The 12,362-nt window shown below is 35.8% G+C and overlaps 1 protein-coding gene across 1 annotated transcript in view; it reads right to left on the bottom strand.

Annotated features, from left to right (window-relative positions):
• GRID2 (glutamate ionotropic receptor delta type subunit 2) overlaps nucleotides 1-12,362 on the bottom strand; it is a 1,366,457-nt gene that overhangs the window by 332,645 nt on the left and 1,021,450 nt on the right. The window lies entirely within an intron of this gene.

Below are 12,362 nucleotides of genomic sequence, written 5' to 3' on the forward strand. Positions count from 1 at the left end.
ACTAGATAGAGCAAATGTCTTAGGAGTGACAAAAAAATGAGCATTCGTTCTATTTGTTCTTGCCTTCCTCAGCAGATACTCCAGAAGTGTTCCCAAATGTAACACTGCATGTATTGAAATGCATCTTAGTTCTTGGGGCTGATGACCAAAGGTCATTCTTAAAATTTTGAAAGCTTCCATAAAACAGAGGTGAGATATTTTTCAAAACCTTTGTCCTTGAGAGTGATCACTTTTTTATTCTCCTTGACTTTTGAAAAAGTAAAAAACCTTGCTTTCAAATGCTAATTGGTTGCTTCTTTATTACCCAACAGACTTCAGACCATTCAGCCTCAATACTTCATTTTCTTGAGTGCTTTATTGACCATGGTCTTGGAGATTACATTTGGCTCAGAACAACACAGCAGCTTGTTATTTTTAATTGAACTGCAGAGTACATTACTCTACATAAGAATCAATGGAAAAAATTAGTCTGGACATTTCATTTTCCCATCTCAAAAATCATGCCACTAACAATGGTAAAAAATAAAAAAGAGAGAAGAAAAAAAAACCCCGCATAACACCTTCAAACCTACCAAAAGAAAAAAAACCCTAAAAAATGTAAAGTTCATTTCCTCACCCTAACTTCCACCAACTGGAGAAGCTGAAATTCCTTCCTGAGTGATTTTAAACACACCAGAATCACAAATTCAGTTTCCAGCACCATGGCCTTTTTGTTTCCAGGTTAAAATAATCAGCACACAGTTTACATGGAGATGCTGTGAAATGACACCTTGGAACCTAAACCTCTTGGTATTTCAACTGATCATTAAAAAAACCCAAGGGGTGTATTCTGAAAGAGCATGCATTTGCCTTCCTTTCCTTGACCAACTTTTCCATTTCTGGGACCTCCATGCAGTATGGTGGTTCTCTCCTTGGCTGCCTCCTACCTCCCTAGAGGGAGCTGAATGTTCGTGTTCTAGAAGCTGACAGATGAGCAAGCTATTCTCATGTTGGGTGCTTTTCTGGAAGTATCTCTTCTCATTTCAGACTGCCCTAGAGTCTCATTTAGTGCAATGGATAGTGATTTGATAAATGGTCCCCCAATGGTCGAAACCTGCTCATGTTCCTTTGAAAGAATTCAAACCCTACTTGAGGCCTAGTGTCCTCACTGGTGAGGCTGGCTGACCCCCGCGGCTCTTTGAGAGGGACTGAGAAAGCATACGAGGTTTTCTAAAAATCTATTTTCTTTGTAAACTGAAATCTAATTATTACATTTTAATTCAAAACATTGTTATTCCCTACTGATCGGGAAGATTTCTAAGATTAAAACAAGGACAATTTCCCGTGACATTTTTTTTTTCTTTTGCATCTGTCTACCCAATGCTACTTTACATCAGCTGTAAAACGGCAACAATATCAACATGCAATTGCAGTTCCGAAGTAGCGGACGAAGATACATTGTCCGAATGAAAAGCTGCACCTTTTGAGAGGTCAGGGCAACATTTAAAACACTGAATGGCAAGATGTGTGGGAGTATCCAACTTTAAGTTTATATAAGTTTGTTCACCTACATATTATTAATTACTACATAATTCAAACATAAATATATGCTTTTCACATATCCTTTTAAGTTTTGGTACAATAAGATCCCCCTAAAATGAAACTACTTTCAAATGTCTCTACATCACATGCAAGCTCTTGGAAGTGATCTGCTTCCTGTCATTCTTTGCCCAGCTCTGTAGAGTTTTTCTTCACGCACGTATAACCAAGCAGTCAGTCAAGACTCAAAGAACCCCTATGCAAAGTTCTGCAAGTACTCTGCTAGACAGCTCCCTCTTTCTTTAACATGTTCCAAAAAACACCAACCACCTCAGCTTTCCAAAACTTTGGTCTCTAATTTCTCAACTTAGTGAGGTTGATCTCTCTGTTTTGGATCTATATTCCCGTGCCTCCGGTATGGAAATTGCCACCAGCCAGAAATTTGGGGCAATTGTTAAGATCGTTTTGTTGTTTCCAGTCTCTCAGGAACCAAAGCCCTTTTTGACTTTTTGACCAATGTCTGTTTTTTTCTATACTTCGCCCAGTTTTCTAGTTGTTTATAGCAGGAATTTAGCCCAGTCTTCGTTACTCCATCAAGGCTGGGAGGGAGTCAGAAAAACAAGAAGTCAATGCTTATTTTTATCACAAATGTAACTTGAAGCAGTTATTTAATTAGCTCTGACTTTCAGCCATATGCATAAAATGCAAATAATAATCTCAAGGGCTCCATGAAGATTGGAGATATTAAAATACCAAGAATAAGTTTTATTAGCAAGTGTGCCCTAAATGTGGGCTGGTAACATTATCTGTAAGCTTTGATAGTTATTAATTCATTAATATATTCTTTTGTAACACTAAAACGTAAAATCAGTAGGAGACGCATCTCTCTAGTTTCTATGTTTATACTCATGTTTATTTCTGAGGAATCGTATATAGAACTGGTTTTGTGTTGTTGTAACTATGCTAAAACTACTGCATTGGCAAAAGATAACAAAACTTCAAGGTCACTTTAACATTTGGATTTCTTTCAGATGCAGTGGTATAAAGCAATTCTGAAAGTAAAGTATAATATAGTTCATATAACTTTGGTTAGACTATTGTAGAAATTATGGAAGCCAACGTAGACCTACTGTTTCTACATCTTTGAATTTGCAAATGGCTCTGTCAATATCTTTCTGAACTTCTAGAGACAAGTAGGATATCTAGTTATCAGAAGTAAATTACATAACACATCTCTGAAATATTTATTTGTTGTTTAGTGTAAGAATTCAGCTTTCAGGTTCCAAAGGGAAAAGAGTTGGGTCATGCACAGTTACCTCAGTGCAATAGCGATACTCACACATGTCTGCATGACAGCTATCATCTTAAGAATTGGTGTGACGAGAAAGAAGAAATTGTCAAGCCTTTGTCATGCACCAATTCTCATGATGATTTTATTCAGTCAGCATTGAAGTGAACACATATTCTAGTGTTGCTATAAATTACATCGTTCGCATAGGCCAATTTTCCTCAAGTGTCTGTTTATAAAAATCACAGTTTTCCTTTTTCTCTCACATAAGATGGGTACAATCAGCAGAATAGGCAACAGAATATGTGTTCCACGCAGAGCTATGTCTACTGATTTCACTGTTTCAATGACAAAAATGAGAACCATTTTATCCAAACTTTAGGCTAGATCAGGATTATAACAATGGTACTTTTAACTTGGTGCATATTATCTAAATTATATAATGCTAACCTAATTTCACAAACAAAATTCTACTTGAATTGTCTCTAAAGGAGCTCTTAAAAAAGAATACCTTCACACAGGCTGCTGGAATTTCCTGAATTTCAGTGCCATCACTTCAGTGATATTCCAACTTACTTTTAGGATAGTTTAAATTCTTGATACCTGCATACTTTTGCCTATGCTCTTTACATTGTTGGATATTCCTTCCCTTTTATCTATGCCTTGATAATCCCTGCTCATCTTTCAGAACTAATTTGTATCATCCTTAAACCTGTCCCACTGCCCTACCCATGAGTTAGATGCTCCCTTTACTATCTCCCTTAACACTGTGCATAATAAGAACTAACACGTACATATAGCACTTCCTATGAGCCAGGCTCTAAGTCCTTTGTTCTTTGCATGTATTAGTCCCTTTAATTTTCAGTACAGCTCTATGATGTAGATAATATTATTATCTCCGTTTTTCAGATGAAGAAACTGAATGAGAGATTTTCAATACTTGGCCTAAATTCTCAGGTAGAAGACCTGGGGATTTAAGTGTAATCCAGTTCCAGATGCTTTTTTAAAAAATAGCTTCATTGAGGTATAACTCACATCTCATATAATTCACCCATTCAAAGTATACAATCAGCAGCTTTAGTATATTCACAGACACATGCTACATCATTGCAATCAGTTTTAGAATATTATTACCCCTAAAAGAAATCCAGGTCCCGTTAGCCATCATCTTCCAGTCCCCTAATCTCCCCAGCCTTAGACAATCACTAATCTACTTTCTGTCCCTATTCATTTGCCTATTCTTGACATTTCATATAAATGGAATCATATACTATGTGGTCTATTTGACAGGCTTCTTTCACTTAGCATGACGTTTTCGAGGTTCATCCATGTACCATGTTATCAGTGCTTCATTTTGTTTTATTGACAAACAATGTTCCATTTTATGGATATACTAATTTTATTCATCCATTCATCAGTTGATAGATTTTTGGGTTGTTTCCATTTTTTGCCATTATCAATAAAGCTGCTAGGAACTTTTGTGTACAAGCTTTTATGTGGTCATATGTTTTCACTTCTCCTAGGAATATATCTAGAGTAGAATTTCTGAGTCATATAGTAACTCTGTGTTTAACCATTTGAGGAACTGCCAGACTATTTTCTAAAGCAGCTGCCCAATTGTACATTCCCACCAGCAACATGTGAGGATTACAATTTCTCCACAACCTTCTCAACACATATTATCTGTCCTTTCGATATACAGCCATTTTAGTGGGTGCAAGGTGGTAGCTCATTGTGGTTTTGATTTGCATTTCCATGATGGCAAATGGTGTTAAGAATCATTTCATGTGCTTACTGACCATTTATATATGTATTTCGAAAAACGATCATCTACCTATTTTTAATTGGTTTATTTTTCTTCTTCATATTGAGTTATTATAATATTATTCTTTATATATACTAAATCAAGTTCCTTATCAGATATATGATTTGCAAATATTTTCTACCATACTGTGAGTTGTCTTTCTAGATTCTGTTCTTTGAGGCATAAACATTTTTAGTTTTAATGAAATCCAATATATCTATTTTTTTCTGGTTGTTTGTGCTTTGAGAGTCATATCTAAGAATCTATTGCCAAAATAAATTCACAAAGATTTACACCTATCTTTCTTTCTAAGAGTTTTAAAGTTTTAGCTCTTATATTTAAGTCTATCATCTATTTTGAGTTAATTTTTGTATATGGTTTGAGGTAGGGATGTAAATTCATTCTTTTGCATGTGGATATCCAGTCATCTTTACATGATTTTTGAAGACGATTCTCTTGCCCATTGAATGACCTTGACACTCTTGTTGAAAATCAATAAACCATAGATACATGAGTTAATTCTGGACTCTCAATTCTATTCCACTGATCTAAATGTCTGTCCTTAAACCAGTGTGATGCAGTCTTGATTACTGTAGCTTTCTGGTAAGTTTTGAAATTGATAAGTGTGAATTTTCCAATTTGTTCTTCTTTTTCAAGATTTTCTGTTGTTGTCAATTTTTTTGTTGCTTATTCTGGTTTTCCTGAATTTCCATGTGAATTTTAGGATGAGTTGGTCAATTACGGCAAAAAAAAAAAATAGACAGCTAGTATTTTGATAGAGATTTCTCTGAATCTGTAGATCTGTTCGAAGAATATTGCCATCTTAACAGTATTGAGTCTTTGAATCCATGACTACAGGATCTCTCTCTCCGTTTATTCAGGACTTTTTAATTTCTTTCAACAATATTTCAGAGTATTCAGTGTGCAAATACCACAACTCTTTTGTTGTTTATTCTTAATTATTTTATTCTTTTTGATATATTTAAATAGAAATGATTTGCTAATTTCCTGTTTGGACTTTTCATTGCTCATGTACAGAAATGAAATTGATTTTGTACCCTGCAAACTTGCTAAACTCATTTATTAACTCTATTAGCGTGTGTGCGAGTGTTTGTGTGTGTACTCTTTAGTGTTTTCTGTATGTGAGATCATGTCATCTGCAAATAGAGATAGTTTTACTTCTTCCTTTATCTCATTCCTTTTATTTCCTTGTCTAACTGTGCTGGCTAGAACCTCCAGCACAATATTGAATAGAAATAGTAAAAACTGACGTCCTTGTCTTGTTACTGATCTTAGGGGATTGGAGGGGGCTTTTAGTCTTTCACCATTGATATAATGTTAACTGTGGGTTTTTTATAGACACTCTTTAACAAGTTGAGGAAATTCCTTTCTGTTACTAGATTGTTGAGTGTTTTTTACCATGAAACAGTGTTATATTTTATTAAATGCTTTTTCTGTATCTATTGAGATGATCATGTGGGTTTATTCCTGTGTTTATTAATATGGAATATGACATTGAATTATTTTCATAAGTTGAACCAACCTTATATTCCTGGAATAAATTCCACTTGGTCATGGTGAATAATCCTTTTTATATCCTGCTGGATTCAGTTTGCTAGCATTCTGGTGAGGACGTTTGTGTCTATATTCATATTGTGTCATAGTCATTGTGGTCATTACGTCATTAAGCTCCACTAATCACTGGCCGAGGCTTTATTGTTTTCAATAATGCCTGGGTTTGCTCATAGTTTAAAGAAAATAAATTTTGGGAGCGGCCATTTTTGAAGTCAGTCTTTAAAACTTATTCTGATATGAGGAGGGATATTCTTAGCCATTTCTTTGCCTAGTTCTTTCTGGTGTACTAGCTGGTTTATGATTAGCTTGTTGATCTTAATCAAGAGGAGCCTTAGACTTGAACTTCCCCATATTCTGTTTCGAATAACTGGAGAATGTTTAAGCACTCTCTTTTCTTGTAGACTCCCTCCCCCCGGGCATAATTTCTTTGCCACTACTCTAGATACTGAGTTGAGCGGCAGCTTCTGGTGTTCTCCACTTACATCTGTTGTCTTGGAACCTCTGCCCTTGGAGCACGCTGGAGTGATGGTGATCAAGGCCCCAGTATTCCAGGCCACATCTTGGATAGAGACTGCATCCTATGGATGGGAAATGAGTGGAGAGAGGGAGCTCCCAAACTCTTGGCCACATTTATCAGGAATTTAGCCTCTCCAAATTGGAGTTGGAGGGTATAAGAAATGCAAGCAGCCTGTCCTTCCAGTTGAGATAGCACTTGATTGGGAACTTAGGGAAGAGGGAACCCCATCTTCTTGGCCAAACCTGCTTGGAGTGAAGCCTCCATCAAGTTAAGCAGGGCGAGGGGTGAGGTGGAAGGGAAGGAGCAGGATGAGGCTCAGATGCCACAGACTCTTGTTGTACTTACTGAGTTTTAGTAGATTTTCTTGAAAGTGTTATTTCATTTTCTGAATGCTCTAAGGAAAATTTCCAGAGACTTTAAATGGATTTATTTGTTTGTTCTCGCATCTTTGTTTGTTTTACTGTGGAGTGGGTCCGTGGAACTCCTCACCCTGCCACCTTAGAAGTGAAACTCCTCTAGGGACAGTGTTCTTCACCACAATGCTCTACTGTGTACTTTCAATGTAGCATTTATTACATAGCATTTACCATATTTTATTGAAACTTTCAGTTTATTTTATTTAGCATCTACCGGAAATTTCCTCAGCCAGAGGTGTCATTTTTGCCTGAAGCCCTGAACCACATTTTATCATTTATTAACTCTCCCAAAGGAGCTCTCTTCAGACGTGGCTATGGGAGCTACCAGAGCACGCCATCAACTCCATTCCCATCTCCCTGCTGTGAGGGTCTGCCCAGTGGACCCTCTCATCATGCTTACTCTCCCAGCCCCCAACTTTGCCTCTAGGTTCAGGAGGCTCAAAGGCTGAGACCTTGGGAAAGCTTAAACCTCTGAGAAGGTTCACAATGCTGAAAGCCTAAGTTGCAAAAACTTGGACAATGTTCTTAGCAAAATATAAGGACAATGATATGTCAGAGCATTGCTACAAGTATTTTCTTAGTCATATATTAACATGTAGAGTCTATTTAAAGCTAGCCTGGAAAAAAACACAATTCCTATGAGACAATATAATTAACATACAGGCTTTTAAAAGTTTTTAGTTTATAATTTGGGGCTTTTTTTTTGTACTGGGTTTTTTGCTTTTTTATTTTTTCTCTAGAAAGCACCAGCTTCACTAGCAGTGAGAGTTGCTGTGGTTCTCCTCAGCAGGTTTTCAAATTAACGTAACAGTGACTAGGCCTACAAGTCATGATTCTACAGTTTATGCTTGTCTTCCTTAGCATCCTTTAAATAATTTCCCATACAATCTAAAGATTGACGACAATGATTAATTATGCTTTCATGATCACTCATGCTCATTTTTTCTTTTCTTTAGTTAATTTACAAATCATTGTTCCACTGCAGAGATAAGTACATAGTATGTCTAGAAACACTATGCACGTTGCTAACTGCTTTCACATAATTTAACCTATTTAATCTCATAATAACCCTGTATGGCAAGTTTTATTATTCCTCTTTTACAGACAGAAAAATTGAGGTTCAGAATAGCTCCTTGATTCCTTAAATTCAATGATATATTAAGTGGAAAAGCTGGAACCTGAAATCTTTTGACTCTAAGTCTGTTACTCTTTGCAGTATATGCCAATGCTTCTTATTTGAGTATGTTGAGGAGAAAAGGCAATGAAATGGGATGAAGTACTTTCAATAAGAAAACTAATCACATAACATCTTATACCCATTAGAATGGCTATAATCACCAAGACAAAAAAACAACAAATGTTGGAGAGATTGTAGAGAAAAGAGAACTCTCATACACTGCTGGTGGGAATGCAAACTGGTGCAGCCACTGTGGAAAACAGTATGGAGATTTCTCAAAAAATTAAAAATAGAAATACCACATGACCCAGCTATCTAACTACTGGGTATTTACCCAAAGAACTGAAAATCAACAATTCAAAGAGTCTTATGCACCCCTATGTTCATTGCAGCATTGTTTACAATAGCCAAGATGTGGAAGCAACCCAAGTGCCCACTGATGGATTATTGGATAAAGAAGATGTTGTATATATGTACAATGGAATACTACTCAGCCATAAAAAAAAGACAAAACCGTCCCATTCACAATCACATGGATGAACCTTGAGGGAATCATGTTAAGTGAAATAAGCCAGACAGAGAAAGACAAACACCATATGATTTCACTTATATGTGGCAAATAAATAAACTTACAGATAAAGAGAATAAACTAGTGAATACTGGGGAAGGGGGGTGGACAGTGGGCACAAGGGGTGAAGGGGTATACTTATAAGGTGTATGACAAACAATAATGTACAACTGAAATCTCACTATGCTATAAGCTATTATGACCACAATAAAAAAATTAATGAGAAAAAAAGAAAACTAATCACATATTACTTACTATTTGGTTAAAAACTATATCTAGAGGAAGCCAAGTACATTGCTTGATCTTTCACTGATATATATATATAAATTACTGTATCTAACATTCATACTTTCTTGTCTTTATACAAATTGAGAATTTGTTGCCTAGATATCAGTCACAACATCCCTTAACGTGAAGAAAAAAAACAAAGGTACTTTGTACTTGTATTTAATATAAACAGTTTAAACTTTTTAAATTTCTAAAGAGTCACAATCCAAGCGAAGACAAGAGGTAGTTTTTTCCTTCTATTTGGATGGCTGTTTCTTTAGAGGATCGTGAACTACACATTTGCACCCTATTTTACTCTTTTCTCCCTTTATCCATTATACTGATTTTGTCTAATTCTGTGCTTCCCACAGACGGTGGGAAAATGAATTATGAAATATTAGTCCGCGTGGAAAGGAAAACCTTGTAGAACAAAAGCCAAACAACGACTTCCGCTAAGACCAAGAGGATATTAAATGATTCTATATCATTTGTAACTTGTCGTCAAATGTGGACTTGCTATTTCATAATATGAATGATTCTTGATATTTTGAATTAAAACTTTGTACTTCTTTACCTTAAAAGCATGAAGCTATTTGAACACACCGTAAATGGTTTAAGTCATTTCCTAGTGTCAACTGCGTCAAAAGATCTAAGGGTCTTGATTCGTTTGGTTTCTGAAAATAATTCTTTATGCTCTTTATATTTAATACTGAGTCTAAATGTAGAATTTTAGGCAGTAGATCACAATTATAGAGCTTATAGGACAACATTGATCAGAAAGCATATAGATTTTATATGATTATGTTACTGTTCATTTTGAACTTTAATTACCTAAAGATACAACTTGGGTTTTACTTATGTGTAACCATCTTGTTGCCCATATCCTGTCTCCATCTTCCATCCTCCAAGTTTTTTCTGTGAGGCATCTAGGACATAGATAAAGATCTTTCACATTTTGAGAACCATGACTCAGGCAGTTCTCCTTCAGGGACGTGTTTCTAGATCTCCCCAGTCTAGCTCTTCGTTAGTGCCTTTCTTTGGATGTTGTCAATATTCCTTAGTAGAAGTCATGTTCTATTACAGCAACGACTATGTCTATTTTGTTTACCTCTGCATCTCTAGTACTTAGCATAATGCTTAACATAGAGAGGATGCTGAATAAATGCCGGGTGATGGGAAGGCTAAGGACCCACTACAGCAACTCTGAATGGGGCAGGCAGTTTGAGTAGGAATATAGTAAAACTAGTTACCTGAGGAGGTAGAGAGGTGGAAGGTATCCACTCCTACCTCCCTCACAAGAGTGGATGGAGGGAGGGAATTCTTGGAGAAGTAAATAGCTTAGAGTCTACAAAACCTAAAGGAGGCTGGGCTTTTTCAGCCATTTAGGGTTTGATTTGTGAGGAGAGATGGACCTAGTTATGGTATTTTTGGAGCTTTGGAAAGTCTGAGAAACCAGGTGTTCTCCAGGAGAGAACAGTGAGAAGCATGAGGCTTAATGACTTGTTCAAGATGTAAATGAAACAGATAAAAGAGGTCCCCAGCATTCCACCGAGGTGTCTGGACAGTTCACCAAGGTGAAATAAAGGGAAGCCGATTCAGGGATGAAATCGTATGCTGAAATCAATAATACTTATCAGTTTAGGATATCCTTTGCTATCTCTCCTGTAAATTTGGACTTAGTGGATAAAAGTCAAAGAATGAGGAATCCTAAGACCACCTATTCAGGCATAGCCTTGTGTCTTTCCCCATTCTTATTTTTTTAATCACATATAGAGTTCTTTATTTCTTTGCTTCTCTCTCTCTTTCTTTCTGTCTCTATCTCTGTCTCTGTGTCTCTCTCACACACACAAACACACACACCCCTTCAGTCTATCAAAGTATTTTAATTTGTCCATTCAGCAAATATTTACTGACCTGCTTCTATATACCAGGCTTTGTAAGTGAAAACCAACTTTGTGTCTTACTGGTACTTACAATTAAGGGGGGGAGGGGAGGCGCTAATGCTAATGAATGATAAAAAAATGACAAATGACAAAAAATTAATATGGAGTTACAAAGAATTCTAAATGAAAGAACACAGTGAAATGAGGAATTAAATTGTCCTGTAAGCCCATGAATCTGGGCCTAGATGTCACTGCTGAGATTAGATCACGAAAAGACTGTGATTTTTGTATCTGTCTGTCTGTTTTGTTCTCTCAACTTTACCATTCTTTCTCAGCCTCCCCAAAATGTGTTTAATTCTGAGTCCCTCACACTCACACACAGGTTCTATTTTCTGATAGAGGACTCAGTAATTTTGCTACAGTGGTTTATATGGAGCTCCTTGAAAGCAGGAACTATGTTGTGTTTATCTTTCCCTCTTTGGAATGCAGCTCAATGCTTGGCTTACAATATACGTTCAATAAATAGTTGTTGAGTGAAGGCTAACAGTTTAGGGTACACTGTATAACTATATAGTGATGTTTTACCTTTCTCTGATCTCAGATAACATGTAAATTTTCACAGGGAAATAGGGCCTGCTGAAAAAATTCCAAGAGAGACTAATAATAGGGAAATATTTTAGGAAAAGGAAATTTCTCTTAAAATGATAACTCAGTAGGCAGCTGCCTGCTATGCCCTTCCAATAGTGAGTTGCTTGGGGAAACTTCCCTTTCTCTCAACACGTAGTTGGGACCTTGCTTTATGTGGTATTGTTTTGAGATAAGCTGCCTTTGTGTATTTTCTACTTTTATCTTTCTCTGCCTATAGTGACAGTTTTAGTTTAGAGTGTAATTATTTTCATTGTTATTACTGTCCTATTTTTTCAATTGACTTCATTTCTTACTGTTATTTCTTTTCTATTACAGGTATTCTTTAAAATAGTCTCTCTCTTATGATGGCTTCTTGCCCAATCCTATTGAATTTGTCTTTCCAGGAATATTTATTAACAATTAATTTTGTAAAAATACCATCCACATATTATTTAATCTAAAATGTTTCAATTGTAAGATCCACAATTGTTTTACCTACCATTAATAAAGACAAAAAATACTTCCAGTTATAATTACAAGGAGACATCAGTTAAAAGACACATCCTGATTTCAGAGATAGTAAACTGTGAAAAATTTTATGTTTTTGAATTTATAAAATACAGAAAAATCACCACCACAGCTTGACTATAAACTTCCAATATAATATAATTAAATATAATTTTATATAAATATAATTTCATATATTTATGCAAAGTTATTTA

Source organism: Equus quagga, chromosome 3 (assembly GCF_021613505.1).
Source record: "Equus quagga isolate Etosha38 chromosome 3, UCLA_HA_Equagga_1.0, whole genome shotgun sequence".
NCBI lineage: Eukaryota > Metazoa > Chordata > Mammalia > Perissodactyla > Equidae > Equus > Equus quagga.